This window comes from Callorhinus ursinus, unplaced genomic scaffold (genome assembly GCF_003265705.2).
Source record: "Callorhinus ursinus isolate GAN/ISIS: 27379988/994484 unplaced genomic scaffold, GSC_fseal_2.0 scaffold45, whole genome shotgun sequence".
NCBI lineage: Eukaryota > Metazoa > Chordata > Mammalia > Carnivora > Otariidae > Callorhinus > Callorhinus ursinus.
The window spans coordinates 1403557-1420682 of record NW_027397107.1 but is presented as its reverse complement, the minus strand read 5'-3'; the positions used below and the strand labels follow the sequence as shown (position 1 = coordinate 1420682).

The window sequence follows — 17126 nt, the reverse complement described above, 5'->3', positions numbered from 1 at the left end:
CTTGATCCTCGGACTCCAGGATCATGACCTGAGCCGAAGGCAGTCGTTCAACCAACTGAGCCACCCAGGCGCCCCGTTGATGCCCTTTTAATAAAAGAATCAGAATAATCCACCTTGTGAAAGGTGACTAACTCAAACCTAAAATTTAAATCAATTTTGAACCCCAAATCCCTAATTTAAGAAATATGGGATGTGAGGGGCACCTGGGTGGCACAGTCAGTTGAGCATCTGACTCCTGGTTTTGGCTTGGGTCATGATCTTGGGGTCATGAATGCTTGAGATTCTCCTTCCCCACCAAACCCCCTGCCAAATAAATAAATCCTAAAAAAAAAAAGAAATATGGAATGTGTATATGGACATTTGTATGTATACGCACATATCTGGGAGGGCAGGAAGCAAGTTTTCAGGCGTTCCTTGCTTCTAAATCAACTCTTACCTACACTGCCAAGGAGATTATAACATATATTTGTTAGCAAATATAGACGCGTCATTAGTCATTAAGTCAGACCAGCACAGTCTGCAGCTGAATTTCCAGCAAACCCCTAACACAGACTATATATATATATATATATATATATATACACACACACACATATATGTGTATATAAAATCATAAGCCTTTACCTGTAGCTTCTTATGTAGACCCTTCTCAGACCATACTATGTAGGTCCTAACTCAGAGACAGGAGGTGCTGTAGAAAGAAATAAAAAAAGGCTCCAAAAAATAAAACTTAGTATGAAGTAGAAATACTAAGGGGTAGGGGACAGGAAGTACTGCAAAATAGCCATGGTTTAACAAGCCCATTTAAAATTTAGCTTATTCTTACAAGTGAGTTTTAAATAAGGACTACCCTTTAAGAACAGGTTTTATAGTTAAGATTGAAGGTAGTAGCTTTTTTCGGGGAAAGGGAGAACATGAGGAATAGAACAAAAGTATAAAGAATAAGAGAATAATAGCTGACAATTCAGCTTTTTCCCTAAGACAAATTTTATCCTTTTGGTCTAATACAGGTTTTTCTGTCTTCCCTCCCAAAACTAAGAGACAGAGACTGACATTTTAACTAGAGCAAAGTTCCAACTGCTAGGTTTCTACACACATGTGCACAGAGGTTTGTACTCAAATGTTCACAGCAGCCTTATTTATGACAGCCAAGCACTGGAAACAGTCTAGATATCCATCCAATGGTGAACGGACTGGACAAGTTGTGACACATTCACACAATGGAATACTATTTAGCAATAAAAAGAAGTGAAGTATTGATGAACTCACCACACGGGTGAGTCTCTAGACTACTATGCTAAGTTCAAGAAAGACACAAAGAATCACATAATGTGTGATTTCTTTTTTTTTTTTTTAAAGATTTAATTTATTAATTTGACAGAGAGACACAGCGAGAGAGGGAACACAAGCAGGGGGAGTGGGAGAGGGAGAAGCAGGCTTCCCGCCGAGCAGGGAGCCCGATGCGGGGCTCGATCCCAGGACTCTGGGATCATGACCTGAGCCGAAGGCAGACGTTTAACGACTGAGTCACCCAGGAGACCCATAATGTGTGATTCTAATCACAGGAAATGCTAGCAATAGCCACCAGACAGAATGGAGGTCCAGGGACCAGGGGTGGGAGAGGAGGTTAACTCCAAAGAGACACAAGGAGACTCTCTGGGGTAAGAAAAATGCTCCACATCATGATCGTTACGGTGGTGGTTTAAATACATTCATTTGTCATAACTAAAACTGCACACTTAAAATTAGATTTTACTGTATGCAAATGTACATCAGTAAAGCTGATTTCTTAAAATAATGAAATAGGACAAAAGAAACAGCCATTCTGATTTCAGATGTTATAGCTATGTGAGGTACAAGATAAATATTACAAGTTCCAAGAGGAGCCACATCTTCCTGAAAGTATCTGTGTGTACTACCAATTATTTTATTTTTTATATATTAAAATAACTTTCTAGATAATTTCCTCATTTAGATATAAGCAGAGAAACAAAATTTCCCTTTCTTACCTTCTGTCTCTATCCACTTCTTTTACCCTCTCAGTACCTTGAAAATGATTTGGTACCTTGAATAAGATCAACTTGGACTGCTTTTCATTTATTTTTTATTTTTATTTTGAAGTAAGCTCTACATAGGGTGCCTGGCTGGCTCAGTTAGCTGAGCATCTGATTCTTGATCTCAGCTCAGGTCATGAGTTCATGCCCCGTGTTGGGCTCTAACACTGGGCATGGAGCCTACTTAAAAAAAAAAATTAAAAAGAAAAGAAAAGAAAAATAAAGTAAGCTCTAAGCCCAAAATGGGGGGAGGGGTGGCGTGAACTCAGGACCCTGAGTTTGAGAGTCATATGCTCCATTGACGGAGCCAGCTGGCACCTCTGGGATTGCTTTATAAACAACACACGTTACATCAAAAACTAATGATGTAATGTATGGTGATTAACATAACAATAAAAAATTTAAAGAAAAAATCACACACATTATTTTACAACAAGCATAAAGCATGAATAGGAGCTTGAAGAAGTTCACCATCAATTTTTAAAGTTGGGGGGAGGAAGCTTATAATTCTAACAAATTTTACTAAATATTATTTCCTGGTCCTAGATTTTCAAGTCTGACATGAATTTATTGCATTTCAACAAAAGATACCTCCCAAATAAAGGCAACATAGCTCATTCCTTTCATCAGGAATTGTTTCTGAATGTTTACCGATTCTTCAGAAAATACAGAGAAAGCAGTTTTCTCATACTGCCTTGCTCAATCATTAAAGTTATGTTACAAAATAATTCATGTTCCTAAAGAGTTTTCAATTTCTCAAATCAAAGCTTCCATTAAAAAAAAATAAAAGATCTTTTGAAAAGATCAGTAACCAGTATTCAAATATAAAACCTAAAGATGAACTTATAGTAAACTGGGTAATTTGAGCCAAAAGACTTCTTCAGGAACTCAAAAAGAATTTAAAAGTATTTTTAAGAAAAATTATAATTCAGGGCACCTGGGTGGCTCAGTCGTTAAGCATCTGCCTTTGGCTCAGGTCATGATCCCAGGATCCTGGGATTAAGCCCCAAATCAGGCTCCCTGCTCAGCGGGAAACCTGCCCCTCCCTCTCCCACTCCCCCTGCTTGAGTTCCCTCTCTTGCTGTGTCTCTCTCAATCTTATTAAAATCTTAAAAAAAAAAAAAAGAAAAATTATAATTCATTTCAAACATTTTAACTTGTTTACCACAAAGTTCAAATGCTCAAAACAGCTATTTTTTATGAGTAGCCTTTCAATTTAAACAATTTTTCTCCATTCTCTTAGCATAACGGTCATACCAATATTACCAAGATAATGATACTCCCAGGCATATACCTTCCGTGAACCCACTTGCTGACTCTCTGCACAGCCATGAGGGATGAAACAATATAAGACACAAATCCAGCCTCAATGAGTTAGGTGGGGTTCTTGCTCCCATAATTCTTAACCACTTACAAGTCTGAATAAATTGTTACTACCCATCCAATAAAAAATGTTATTACCGAATAATTGATGTTTTATTTATTTTTAAAGATTTCATTTATTTATTTGACAGAGAGAGAGAGAGTGAGAGAGCACAAGCAGGGGGAGCAGCAAAGGGAGAGGGAGAAGCAGGTACCCCACTGAGCAGCGCCAGACCCCCCCCTGGGGGCGGGGGAGGGGTTGATCCCAGGACTCTGGGATCATGACCTGAGCTGAAGGCAGATGCTCAACCGACTGAGCCACCCAGGCGCCCCTGAATAATTGATGTTTTAAATACCAGTTTTAGTTTATTATATTCTGTTCATTGAGAATACAGAGGGTTTTTTTTTTAAGTTTCCAACAACCATGAAATCTTTTTTTTCTACAAATCCTTTCACTAATCCCAGTTAACAATCATCTTGCATATAAATACTATCTGTTGAAAGTGGGATAAATATATGGAGAAAAGTAAATAAAAAAAACAGCACTGCTAAGAAACACAGCATATGTTAATACATAAGTCACTTTCCTGGTCAACGTTAAACCATGTAATTCAGCCCATTACAATTTGATAACACTAAATGTTAGAAGCCATTTGTCTTGCTCACCACTATATTTCTAATACCTGACACATCTGCATTAAACAGGTGTTCCAGTTGCTCAAATGTTTACATTATGGATTAACACGTGACGCGCATTTATCCACACCAGAAAAACAAACCCTGAGCCTCTTACAGACTAACCAGAGGAAATTCAATCTCTAGGTAAAAACCAAATTACCAGTCTTTTCATCTTAATGTTTAGGATCAATCAGGGAATGCTTGAACAGTGTAGAACACACTAATCCGATTTAAATTAGCAACTTTCCTTCTTCCAGGCCATTGAACAGTCAGTAGATTAATCTATAGCAATCTAAAAATAGTCTGCCAGATGATGAGTCTGTGTGTTTAAGGCTTTCTAATTCATCTCCATTCTCTTCAGGAATTCAACACCACCCAAGGGTCAGAGTATACAAGTACAATCCATGTAGTAGTCTCTTTTTCACATCATTAAAATATCTACATGTATACTTTTCACCACCTCTACTGCTAAAGCAAGTGCCAGTAACTTGACCTATTTTCAAGTCTCCCTTAACTAGGAACAAAAGTAGAACAAAAGAAGCATATTAGCTTCAGAGCTATTTAGGAGTCGACCCCAGAATTTGCACCGATAGTGGTTTCCACATCACATAGGGATCATCTTAATAATTTTAAGTTCCTATGTTAGTGATTCCTGACTTGGAATTGTTAGGCAGGCCTGAATCAGTCATCCCAAGATCAGGCTTTTCTGTTTCTAGACACAAAATAAACTGTGCGGCACCACAGTGTGAAGCCATTTAACATTCAGCCAAAAACTTTCTAGTTCATCAACAATGGGTCCTACAATAGCTCCTTGGTCTTAAATCTTAAAAAGTCCAACTGGCTCCAGAGCTGGCCTCAAATGTCTTGCTAGGAAGTTAAAGTCCCAATGACCTGGCTTTGAAGTCAGCCAAAAGCAAAGACCGAGGAGAGTAGGATTCAAAATTTCAAGAGAAAAGAGAAAAAGAGTTCTCCTGAACTGATCTCTAAAAACATGGATTTCCGTATATAACCTTTACATTAGTGTTTCTCAAATACGTGGATTAACGACGTCAGAAAATCGTGAATTCCTAGGTCCTAGCCCACACCTAATGAATCAGTTTCTGGAGACTGAAACCAAGGATTAGCACTCTAACAAGCTTCCAAGGGGTTCTCAGATTCAAGTTTGAGAACCACTACTTTATATACATACTGGTAAATATTATTTTAGCAGAACACAGTAAATACATATTTGTAACAGAAATCAAAATGGGTTTCAAATCACTGTAAAGCTGGTAACTTTAGAATAATTTTGGTCAACTAAAATTAGGTCAGGGCGCCTGGGTGGCTCAGTTGGTTAAGTGACTGCCTTTGGCTCAGGTCATGGTCCTGGAGTCCCTGCATCGGGCTCCCTCCTCCCTCTCACCCTCCCTCTCTCTCATATAAATAAAAATTAAAATAAATAAATAAATAAATAAATAAAATTAGGTCAAAGGATGCATCTCAAAAGTATCTGTCAAAAAACAATGGTTTCCCGCTATAAACTTTGGAGAACCACTATTTAAAATTTTAGGAAGTGCTTTCTGTTGGTTGGACATAAGCAACCATGGTCTGTAAGTAACTACAGTAGCTGGTAGGGAACAAGTGATTTTACCTCTCCACCCTTCAGTAATAGGCATGATAACTACAGTAAGAATGGTATTAGCAGACAACTGCTACTCAGAATTTGGGGCAAAAATTTTTGGTAAAACTTTGGGGAGATGGAGGTTCAAGTACACAGGAAGAATTTCTCAAGATGGTATGTCCTGAACTAATATAGTACTCTATCTACTCCCAGAGTGATGATGGTCCATTTTTATATGCTTTCCTCTGAATTGCTGGAAAGGCACTGTGACAGAAGAGGAAATGAGCACAGGGACTTCCGATTTCAGGATTACAGAATAAAACAGTTTCTCTCATACTCAGGCAGTAACAAGGAAGACAAGAAACAGGAACACAAACTCTGTCTTCCATGTAACAGGAGACAACTGTAACCGTGAACCACAATCCATTTATGATCACAGTAAGTGAGTGAAGGCCTGGCAGATGAATTACTAGAGGGAGGAAAAGCCAACTGGCTGAAAGCAAAGGGATGGATACAGCACAAGCCATTTGCTCTGGAGAGAAATCTGGAAGTTGTTAGAAAAATGAAAATTTGTATAAAGAAAATTTCGATCTCCCCTCTGCTCACCAACCCCACTCCTACACAGAAGAGCTCAAATTGCAAACAAAAAATGTTTCTAAGGCAAAACAGTGCATGTAACTAGAAGGATCGAAAAACCACTAGTTTTTGAAAGCCTGCTTTGTAGCAAGCACTGAACTAAGCACTTGACCTTTCCAAAATTTTCGTTAAGTTTAAGGAATTATAATTTTCAGCACCTCACATTTTTTTTTTGCACCTCACACATTTAAAGCATGTATGCGATATACACTTCTCAAAATTTTGGAGATACACACTTAACTCTTCTTTATTTATATAATCTAAATGATAAAACCAGTCCTCGCTGACCTCACTCCTCAGAACTGTCACATACACTGGAAATGCCGTGGCAGCTGGAGGAAAAGAAACACTAGTTCGGAGAGTCAGAATCCCTAGTTCCACTCTCTCTGCCTCAATTATTCTGAGGGTGAGCACCAATCAACACGAGAACATGGTCAACACTACCTTCATATACTAAGACAAGACAAGCCCTTCCTCACTGAGAGGGCTATTTTTCAGAGACAACTGAGAATTTCTTAAGCTTTCCCCGGGTTTCGTCCTTTTTTCACAGAATAGGTAACATGTGCAACACGTACACAATTGTCTGACTTCACAAAACAAAGCTACAGTACATCTACTGTGCCTTTATTATTCCAAGATGTCCACATTTTGCAGAGAATGAGAACGTCTATAGTTAATGTGGCTTCTTTTCCTGCTTCTTCTAAATTTCTAGAGCCAACTACAATGCAATGAAGGTTTTCAGCAAAAAGATGAAATGTCATTCCGCGTCCATACTCTGATTAGGCAAATGTAAATTATGAAATAGTGAGATCTGCTGGGATTACGATCACTGAGAAACGCTGAGCTGTGGCCCCCATGGTACAGAAGCTCTGGGACACGGTTATCTCGCTGCCTGCGGGCTCTGCACTTTGGACGTTCCTAAAGACTTTGTCGTCTCTTCTATTTGAATCGTTGAAGAAGCCAGGCCTAACAAAGGACAGCAATACATAAAATATTTTACGGGAGTACAAGAAAAATCCACCTATTCCTATCAATCAGCTTCCTTTCTGTCTGCTAAAAAACCTGACAGTTACTAAGATTCATGTAACACCCAAGATTTCTGGTTAGGATGAAATATGTTCGTCTTCCTAAAGTTACTCATATGTATTTTTTGTTTTATCGCAATCTAATGACCACAACCAGCAAGTTGGAACACAATTCTGAGTTATGCAGCTTTCCCATTTTAAGAATTAGGGTGTACTGAAAATGCAAAACAGCTTCTATTCCAATCTGTCCACTGAATTATCACTGCAAATGATGTGGTCTTAACTTGAGAAATAAGTTTTTTGTATCAGCAGAGAGCACCATTTTACATCCAAGAATGTTATCATCTGTTAACAGTAATGGTCACAGTGAGGCATTAAACACTGTACGGAAAGTTGGGATGTTCCTAGCCGAGACGCTGAAGAACAAACCAAGGGTACGGATGACAAATCAGCAACCCCTGGTGCTATTTTTCTCTAAAGTATTTCACTCTTGATTTTCCTAAGAAATTAAGACAGCATTATAAGAAGTAACATTACAAATTTTACCTAAATGAAACTCATTTGGTGAAAACAATCAGACAACAGCTGCTGATAACCATTTCCTTCAAAAAGATATTTAATTATTCCAAGCAAACTATCTAAATTATTATAAGAGTAAAGTATGGCTTGGAGTTCAGTCACACACAGACAAGTAAACATGAAGATTCCTCAGAGATGCCTGTGATGCTCCCCCTTACCCTCCACACAGCCCCTAGTTTCACGTACATCCCCTTACCTCATTCACTGTTTAAAAAACCCCAATCACCTCATAGGTTACTATACACATTCTACTGACTAAAAAGACAAGACTAAAGAAATCTTACTTAGGAAGTATTTGCTTTGATGACTTTCTCTTCCTCCTACTTGCCAAATGGGGGCACTTATCTTCAAGAAAAACCTAGGATGTGTGATCTAACAACAAGATAGAATAGTCTGTTGGAAAACACGTACCTTTGAGAGGAGTGCAGGACAGGGGCAGACATGTCAGGCTACCTCAAATTTCTGTACTGCTTCCAAATGTGTGACCCTGTATTTTATGGGCCCTAAAAAGTTAGTATTTCTGCAATATTCCAGAGGTTTAGAAGGGCAATTAAAAATATTCAAAAACTGGGATGCCAGTTTCATGTGCTTGAACAGTGCCATGGCTCCTGGAACCAGATCTCAAAATCTCTGCATCCGATATCTCTTTGTGAACGAAGCTTTGGTCTCACAGCTCTAACTAGGAGCTCAGAGCAAATGTCTCCCAAATAGGACTCTAGCTCAGACCTTTCTCCAGAGCTCTCTGTTTGCTAACTGGATGTTGGATGTCTCATCAACTCTGCCAGTAAAAAAATCACGGGGTGACGGTGGGGCAGGGTGAATGAAGAGAAGCTAGTAGCTATGTCAGAGGAGCAGGATGAGCCACTAACAGAAGTGAGAGGGTCCAGGATAAATGCTTTCCCTGGACTGTCTCCTCTAATCCTCACAATATCCCTTACAAGCAGGAACCCTTACCTCCTGCATTCCACAGATGAAGAACTGAGCCTGAGTGAGACTATGGAAGCTGCTCAGGTCAAACTGCTAGCAGGCTGGAAAGCAAGGATCTGAATCCAGGGATCTGACTCCAAAACCCAAGCACCTATACATGCTGAAACCCCAAGAAGAGATGAGATACAGATTCTGACAGGTGAACTATGCTCTCTGGTCAATTCAAGAGGCATTTCCTGAGCACTAAAAGTATGTGCCAGATACTACACACACACACACACACACACACACACACACACACACACGATTATCTCGATTCAAATCCCTGCTTTACCACTTATTAGCTATGCAACCTGAATAAGTTTCCAGCTTACACAAGCGAGTCAGAAAAATTATGTATATATTTATACACATATACATATAGAAAGAAAAACAGACAGAAAAAAATATGAAAAACAAATGGGATAAAGAGTACTACTGAGAATCTGGGGAAAAAAATAGGAGTTCCTTGTACTATTCATGCAACTTCTATGTTAAGTTTGAAATTAAATCAAAATAAAAAGTTACAGAAAGACTCACAGCAGTATCAAAACATAAAAGCATGTGACCTGCCCTGGTAGTATTAACTGCTTAGGTTCAGAAGCAGAGTATATAAATGGTTGACTTGGTCCACGATCAGAAACTAAGAAAGTGATTGAAGAGGGACCTTCAGCTGGAAGGAAGGAGGAAACAAGAGACTGGGGGTTGATAAAGCTTCAGACTAAGTGGTGGGAAGAGGAGGGGAGCTGGAACTGACAAGAGGCTCCAGCCAGAAGACCCACCCTCGCATTCCACGTTAGAGGTGTCTGCAGCTGTTTGACAAGTATAACCCCCACAATGAGATACCACTCCGTCTCTGCCCGAGTAGCTATGCTGACAAAGACTGACCACACCAAGTGCTGGTGAGGGAGAAGAGAAAAGTAAGTTCTCACGCACTGCTGCTGGCAACATAAGTGATTGTGGGACAGTGGGATTGTGGGAACAGTCTGCCATTTCTTACGAAGTTAAACTTGCTGTTATCATATGATCTAGTAATTCCACTTCTGGGTGTCTATGCAAGAGAAACAAAAATGTATGCCACCCAAAAACTTACACATACACGTTCACAGTGGCATTAAGACTAGCTGAAAGCTGGAAACCCCAGTGTCCACCAACTGGTAAATGGAGCAATAACATGTGGTATACATCTACACAATGAATACTAACTAGCAATAAAAAGGGACAAGCCAAGACCATTTAATAAGGGAAGGGGCAGTCTTTTTAAGAACCAGTGGTGGGAAAACTGGATCTCCACATGTAAAGGAATGAAGTTTGACCCTTACTTTATACCATGTACAAAAATTAACGGAAAATGGATCAAAGACCTAAGCATATAAACTATAAAACTCCTATAAGAAAGCATAGGGCTAAAGACTGGACATTGGATTTGGCAATGATTTCTTAGATATGACACCAAAAACACAGGTAACAACAATGGATAATTTGGACATTATCAAAATTAAAAATTTTGTCCATCAAAGGACACAATCAACACAGTAAAATGGCAATCCACAGAATGGGAGAAAATATGTGCAAGTGCTATTATCGGATAAGGAATTAATATGCAGAAAATAACTCCTACAACTCAACAACAAAAAATCCAACCCAATCCAAAAAAGGGCAAAGAACTTGGATAGACATATCCCCAAAGAAGACATCCCAATGTATGACCAATAAGCACATGAAAAGATGCTCAACATCACCAATCATTAGAAAATGAAAATCACAACCACAATGAGATACCACTTCATACCATCTGGATAGCTATTTTCAAAAAGACAGAGGAGTGCTGGTGGTACGAATGTAAAATGGTATAGCCTCTATGGAAAAGTCTGGCAGTTCCTCAGAAAGTTAAATGTAGAATTACCACATGATCCAGCAACTCCACTCCTGGGGAGTCCAGAAAAACAGACAGAAAAAAATATGAAAAACAAATGGGATAAAGAGTACTACTGAGAATCTGGGGGAAAAAATAGGAGTTCCTTGTACTATTCATGCAACTTCTATGTTGTTTGAAATTAAATCAAAATAGACATATCCCCCAAAAATAACTGGAACAGTTATTTGTCCCCCAGAGTTTACAGCAGCATTACTCACAAGAGCCAAAAGGTAGAAACACCCCAAATGTCTGCAGGCAGATGAATGGTTCAACAGAAGGGGATATATATGCTCACAATGGAATATTATTCAGTCTTCAGTAGGAGTGAAATTCTCATATGTGCTACATGATGAATGAACCTTGAAAATCTCATGCTAAGTGAAATAAGCCAGACAGAAAAGGACAAATTCTGTATGATTCCACTTATATGAAGAACTTCAGGAGCACCTTGACTGGCTCAGTGAGTAGAGCATGTGACTCTTAATCTTGGGGTTGTGTGTTCAAGCTCCACACTGGACGTAGAGCTTACTTTAAAAAGAAAACAAAAAACAAAAAAAGAGAGAACTTCAAATAGTCAAATTCACAGAGACACAAAGTAGAATAGTAATTACTGGGCAGCAGGGATGGGGAGTTATTGTTTGATGGGCACAGTTTCAAGATGGTAAGAAAAGTTCTGGAGATGGACAGCAGTGATGACAGCACTTCAGTGTATATGCATTTAATACCAATCAACTATACACTTAAAAATGATTTAAATGGTATATTTTTATGTGTCTTTTACCACAATAAAAAATAAAGATGAAAGAAAAAAGAAAAAAGGACCAAGCTAATGACAGATGTTGCAACATGGATGCTGGTGACAGTAGTCAAACTGGAAAGACCACATTAAAATATGTGATTCATTTACATGTTGAGAAAGAACACATCTAGAGGGACAGAGAGCAGATCTATTGGTTGCCCATGACTGGGGCTGGGAAGGGGACTTGTTCACAAACAGGCTTGAGGGATCTTTCCGGGGTGAAGGAAATGTTCTAAGTGGAGTGTGGCAGTAATTACACGACTTTGTGAATTTATTTAAAATTACTGAATTGAACACTTACTAAATGGGTGAATTTTATGGTATGTAAATTAGAATCATTAAAAAAACTAATATACTTTCTTGTGTGGGTACAGATAAACTAGCTTTTATACAAACTAGCTCACCTTTCTGGTGAGAATATAAAGTAGTACAACTGTTCTCTAGAGCAAGTTTAAAAGACTAAAATATAGTCTTCGACCCAGAATTCCTCTTCTTTGAATTTACCCTAAGAACATCATCATGGCAGCACTGTTTCTGACAATAAAAAAATCAGTCCCAAAGTAAAAAGAATACAGGGTGGTTCAACAAACTCGGGCGCTTCCTGGCTTCCTGTGACAGAGCACTTCGCGGCCATCAGCCAGGACGTGCGCCGTGGCCCAGCCGCCTCTCGCCAGCAGCTCTGCTGCAGCAGGGCCTGTTTCCTTTAATGTCATCCCGTCAGCAACTGACACGCAGCAGGCATTCATGTTTTAAGTGAATAAAGAATAATGACATGAAAAGATGTCACAAGACGAAACCATGATCCCTCAAAAAATTAAAAATACATTTGCACGTGCATTGGAAAAAAAGCCTAGAAAGATGTAAAAGCAAAATATTCACTTTCATGTCTAGGTAGCTAGATTCTGAGTGATTTTTTTTTTTTTTGGTCTATCCATTTTCTAAATTTTTAATAATTAACATGTATTGGAAACAATTTCAGGTGGAGTTACCTCAAGCAATAAGGTGTAAGCCTTGGTCTTCAGAACGGGTTGCTAAAGCTCTGTGGATACGCAAGTCAAGGGACTTTTAAAAATTTAATTTATTTATTCAATAAGAATTAAGCACTTCCTATGTGTCAGCCACTGTTCTAGGCTGGGAGGAATAGATAAACCAAAATCCCCGCATTCACAGAAGTGGAAAGTCACTTGGATGGCTGAATGGGATAAAGCAGAGCTTAAACCAGGTGCCAAATCCTCAATAAGCATGAGAATGATGTAGAGAAGATAAGGAACAGGAAAGGAGCTAGGCTAGAAAGATCACGGGGTTTTTGCTGGGAAGAGTAATGGTCTGCAAATAACAAAGGGGAGCTAGAAAACACAGACCTCACATCCCTTTTAACCTCTTGGTGTGGAGTATGACATCAGCAGCCACCACCTGCAAGAACCACAGGAGAGTGGTGGCCTCTGGGAAGAGCAAAGCTGCAGTTGGGGCAGGCGACAAAGAAATATTCTGTGAAGAGTTAAAGACCTTGTTCCCTCTAGAAAAGAGCTGTAGAGCACAAAGGAGAGCACACTGCACTTAGCATGGGAATAAAACAGGCATGGTAGGAATGAACGGTCCTCAAAATTCTTCACCAAGTTTAGGCTGTAGCTTAGGAGGTATCTGGAGGCTCAAGGACGTAAGAGGATTGTGGTATGGTCCTCAGGTGCTGGGCCAACATGTCTCATTTACCTCTATGTTTCCAGAGTCTAACAGAGAGCCATGTCTGCAGGCTCATGGTGTCAAAAACCCTCAATGATTTACTTCAAATTCAACACAGCTCAGTAACTTGTTCCAAAAAATACCTTTGCCTAACTTAATTTCTTCCAAGGGAACTATCATCTGCTTTGCCAACTTGGCTTACTAACTCTAGTCAATTCTGACCTCTCTTTCAAATGCAAATTAGTAGTTAGGTCCTTGATATTTCACATCCCACCCTTTTATGCAATTATACCTGGTTTAAGCCCACATCTTCCCACTTCTTGGCCAGTCATGTCTCAATCATTAGATAGATTTCATGATAAGTCTCAACTAATCTCTTGAATTCTGAACTGACTTCCAGGAACTACCTGTGTACTGTACTCACCTCCCCTGCCTAACGTTACTAACCAATGAACCTGAATACTAGGTATCTTAAATGGTCTAGGCTTAAACAGATTTGGAGAGGCAGAGTGACCTCAATTAAAATTGCAGTTGATTCTTACTAAGCTGTGTAATCTTGAACCCCTACTGCTACCATTTTATCACCAAAGTAAATACTCAAGCAACTATACATGATCAGACCACTCCCCAGATCAATAATCCAATGGCTCTCCATCACTAAGAGAACAGGCTCTGGGGCCTGCCTATCCAGCCTCATTCTCCTGCCATTCGGCCTCATGGGGGTCTTGAAGCTCTCAGCCTCTGTGCTGTCAATCATTCCTTGCACGTGCTTTGTTCTCCGGCGACAAGGCCTACCTATCCATCCCTTTTATTCACTCTGGTTAGCTTTTAGTATCTTCTTAATCTTAGTACGAGGCCTTCTTCCTCCATAAAGTCTTCTCTCATTCTTTGCTCCTGTTAAAACCTGATGTCTTTTTCCCTTATGTCACTAAACATTTTAATCCTCTATGTTTCCCCAAGATATAAGTTCCTGGCATAGCACCTAGTAGGTGCTAAAGAATCTGTGGAATATTTGTCAATGTAGGTACCACCACCGACAGCTCACAGGGCTAGAAGGTTAAAAATAACAAACACGAAGAAACCACGGTGCTAAGTACACCACCATTTTTATCTGTACCATATCCACTTCAGAAATTTTTGTAAAAGAAAATTAAGGAAGGTAAAGACAGAGTGACTGATTAATAAATCTCTACAAAAAAAAAAATCTGATTTTGAGCTCATAGGAAAGAGCCAGAGGACGTGAACTCAGCAGAAGGTGGGGAGAAGGCACGGTCCCATCCTCACAAAGACCCTAGAGAGCTGGAACTCACTGAAACATCACCTGAAACTCATTGGGATAAGGAGTACTCCTTCTTACCTCTCCCAGGAAGTCATCTGAAAGTGGCCTTGAGATCACAATCCCAAAGTTCAGGAAGATTAGTAAAATTAAGATTACCACGGAGCTTCCCAAACAACCCCGGCAGTCTCCCCATCTTGAATATCTTTTCTTCTCCAAGCAAATCTGAATGGCAAGATCATGCACACCTGACAAACTGAACAGAGGCCTCTTCTGTTAACCAGCTGTTTGACTTTTTTAAGGGTCTAAACTCTCTGTGCCTCAGTATCATCATCTGTGAAACACAGACAATAACACTCAGCTCATAATAACCGTTGTGAGGACTTGAAAGGTTAGTCCGGGAACAGAGGGAAACTTCCTCAAGTTGATAAAGAATATCTACAAAATTCCTGCAGGTGGCATCATACTTGATGGTGAGAAACTTGGGGCTTCCCCACAAAGATCAGGAACAAGGCAAATATGTACCCTCTTTTCAACATGGTACTGAAAGTACTAGCTAATGCAGTAAGACAAGAAAAGGAAATAAAAAGTATACAGATTACAAAGGAGGAAATTAAATTGTCTTTGTTCACAGATCACATGATCGCCTATGCAGAAAACTTGAATCAACAACAAAAAACCCTCATGAAACTAATAAGTGGTTATAGCAAAGTTGAAGGATATAAGGTTAATATATAAAAGTCAATTGCTATCTTATACATCAGCCATGAATCTGAAATTAAAAACATAATAGCATTTACATTAGCATCCAAAAATGAAATACCTAGGTAGTATAAATCTAACAAAATATGCATACAATCCATATGAAGAAAACTATGAAACTCTGATGAACAAAATCAAAGAACTAAATAAATGAAGATATTCCATGTTTACGGGCAGGAAGACTCAATATTGTCCAGATGTCAGTTCTTCCAAAATTAATCTACAGATTCAATGAAATTCCAATCAAAATTCCAGGAAGTTATTTTGTGGATATCAACAAACTGATTCTCAAGTTTACATGGAGAGGCAAAAGACTCAAGAGTTGCCAATACAATGTTGAAGGAGAACAGAGTTGGAGGGCTGACGCTGCCCAACTTCGATTTAGTATGAAGTTATAGTAATCAAGCCATACTGTACTGATGAAAGACAAACAGATCACTAGAATAAAATAGAGAACCCAGCAACAGACCCATATAAATACAGCCAACACAGCCAACTGATCTTTAACAAAGGAGCAAAGGCAATACAATAAAACAAAGACAGACTTTTCGATAAATGGTGCTGGAACAATTAGACATCCATATGCTAAAAAAATGAATCTAGACACAAACCTTAACACCCTTCACAAAAATTAACACAAAATGTATCATGGACCTAAATGTAAAACACAAAATTATAAACCTCCTAGAGGATAACAAAGGAGAAAATCACTTTTGTAATGGCAATTACTTTTTAGATGCAACACCAAGGGCATGATCCATGAAAGAAATAACTGATAAGCTGAGCTTCTACTCTGTGAAAGGCAATGTCAGGAGAACGAGTAGACAAGCCATAGAGTGTAAGAAAATATTTACAAAAGACACATCTGATAAAAAGGACTGATCCAAATATACAAAGAACTCTAAAAAAGTGGGCCAAAGACCTTACAGATACCTCACCAAAGATACAGAGATAGCAAATAAGCATATAAAAAGATGTTCCACATCATACATCATCAGGAAAATACAAATTAAAACAATGAGACAGTACTAAACACCTATGAGAATGGCAAATCTGGAACACTGACAGCATGGAATGCTGGCAAGGATGTGGAGCAACAGGAACTCTCAAGCCTTACTTATGGGAATGCAAGATGATACACCCACTTTGGAAGACTGAATGGTGGATTCTTACAATACTAAATACTTTACAATCCAGCAATAATAGTCTTTGTATGTAAGCAAAGGTAAACCTGGAGGTTTATAGCAACTTTATTCCAATTGATAAAAACTCTGAAGCAACTAAGATGTCTCTCAGGGTAAATGGATTAATAAACTGTGATCCATCCACATGATGGAATATTATTCAGTGCTAAAAAGAAATGAGCTATCAAGCCATGAAAGGACATGGAGGAAACTTAAATGCTTATTACTGAGTGAAAAAAGACAATCTGAAAACACTCCATACTGTGTGATTCCAACTATATGACATCTTAAAAAAGGCAAAACTGTGGAGACCATAAAAAGATCAGTGGTTGTCAGGGCCTGAGGATGAGAGGGTATGGATGAACAGAAGGACTATAGAGGATTTTTAAGGCAGTGAAATACTCTGTATACTACTATAATGATGGATACATCTCATCATACGTTTGCCCAAACCTATAGAATATACACTACCAAGAGTGAACCCTAATGGACTTTGAGTGATCATGATATGTCAATGTAGGTTCATCATTGTAACAAATGTACCACTCTGGTGGGGGATGTTGGTAATGGGGGAGGATATGCATGTGTGGAGACAGAGGGGGTACAT

At 39.0% G+C, this 17126-nt stretch overlaps 1 protein-coding gene across 13 annotated transcripts in view; it reads right to left on the bottom strand.

Moving 5' to 3' along the window:
- ZFAND6 (zinc finger AN1-type containing 6) overlaps nt 1-17126 on the bottom strand; it is a 67250-nt gene that overhangs the window by 34224 nt on the left and 15900 nt on the right. For 5 of the 13 annotated variants that reach the window (XM_073882146.1, XM_073882152.1, XM_073882151.1 and 2 more), the window contains one exon: nt 625-691. The exons of the other annotated variants lie outside the window; for them this stretch is intronic. The gene's annotated coding sequence lies outside the window, so the exon portion shown is untranslated. The remainder of the gene's footprint in view (nt 1-624; nt 692-17126) is intronic. 13 annotated transcript variants of the gene reach the window in all.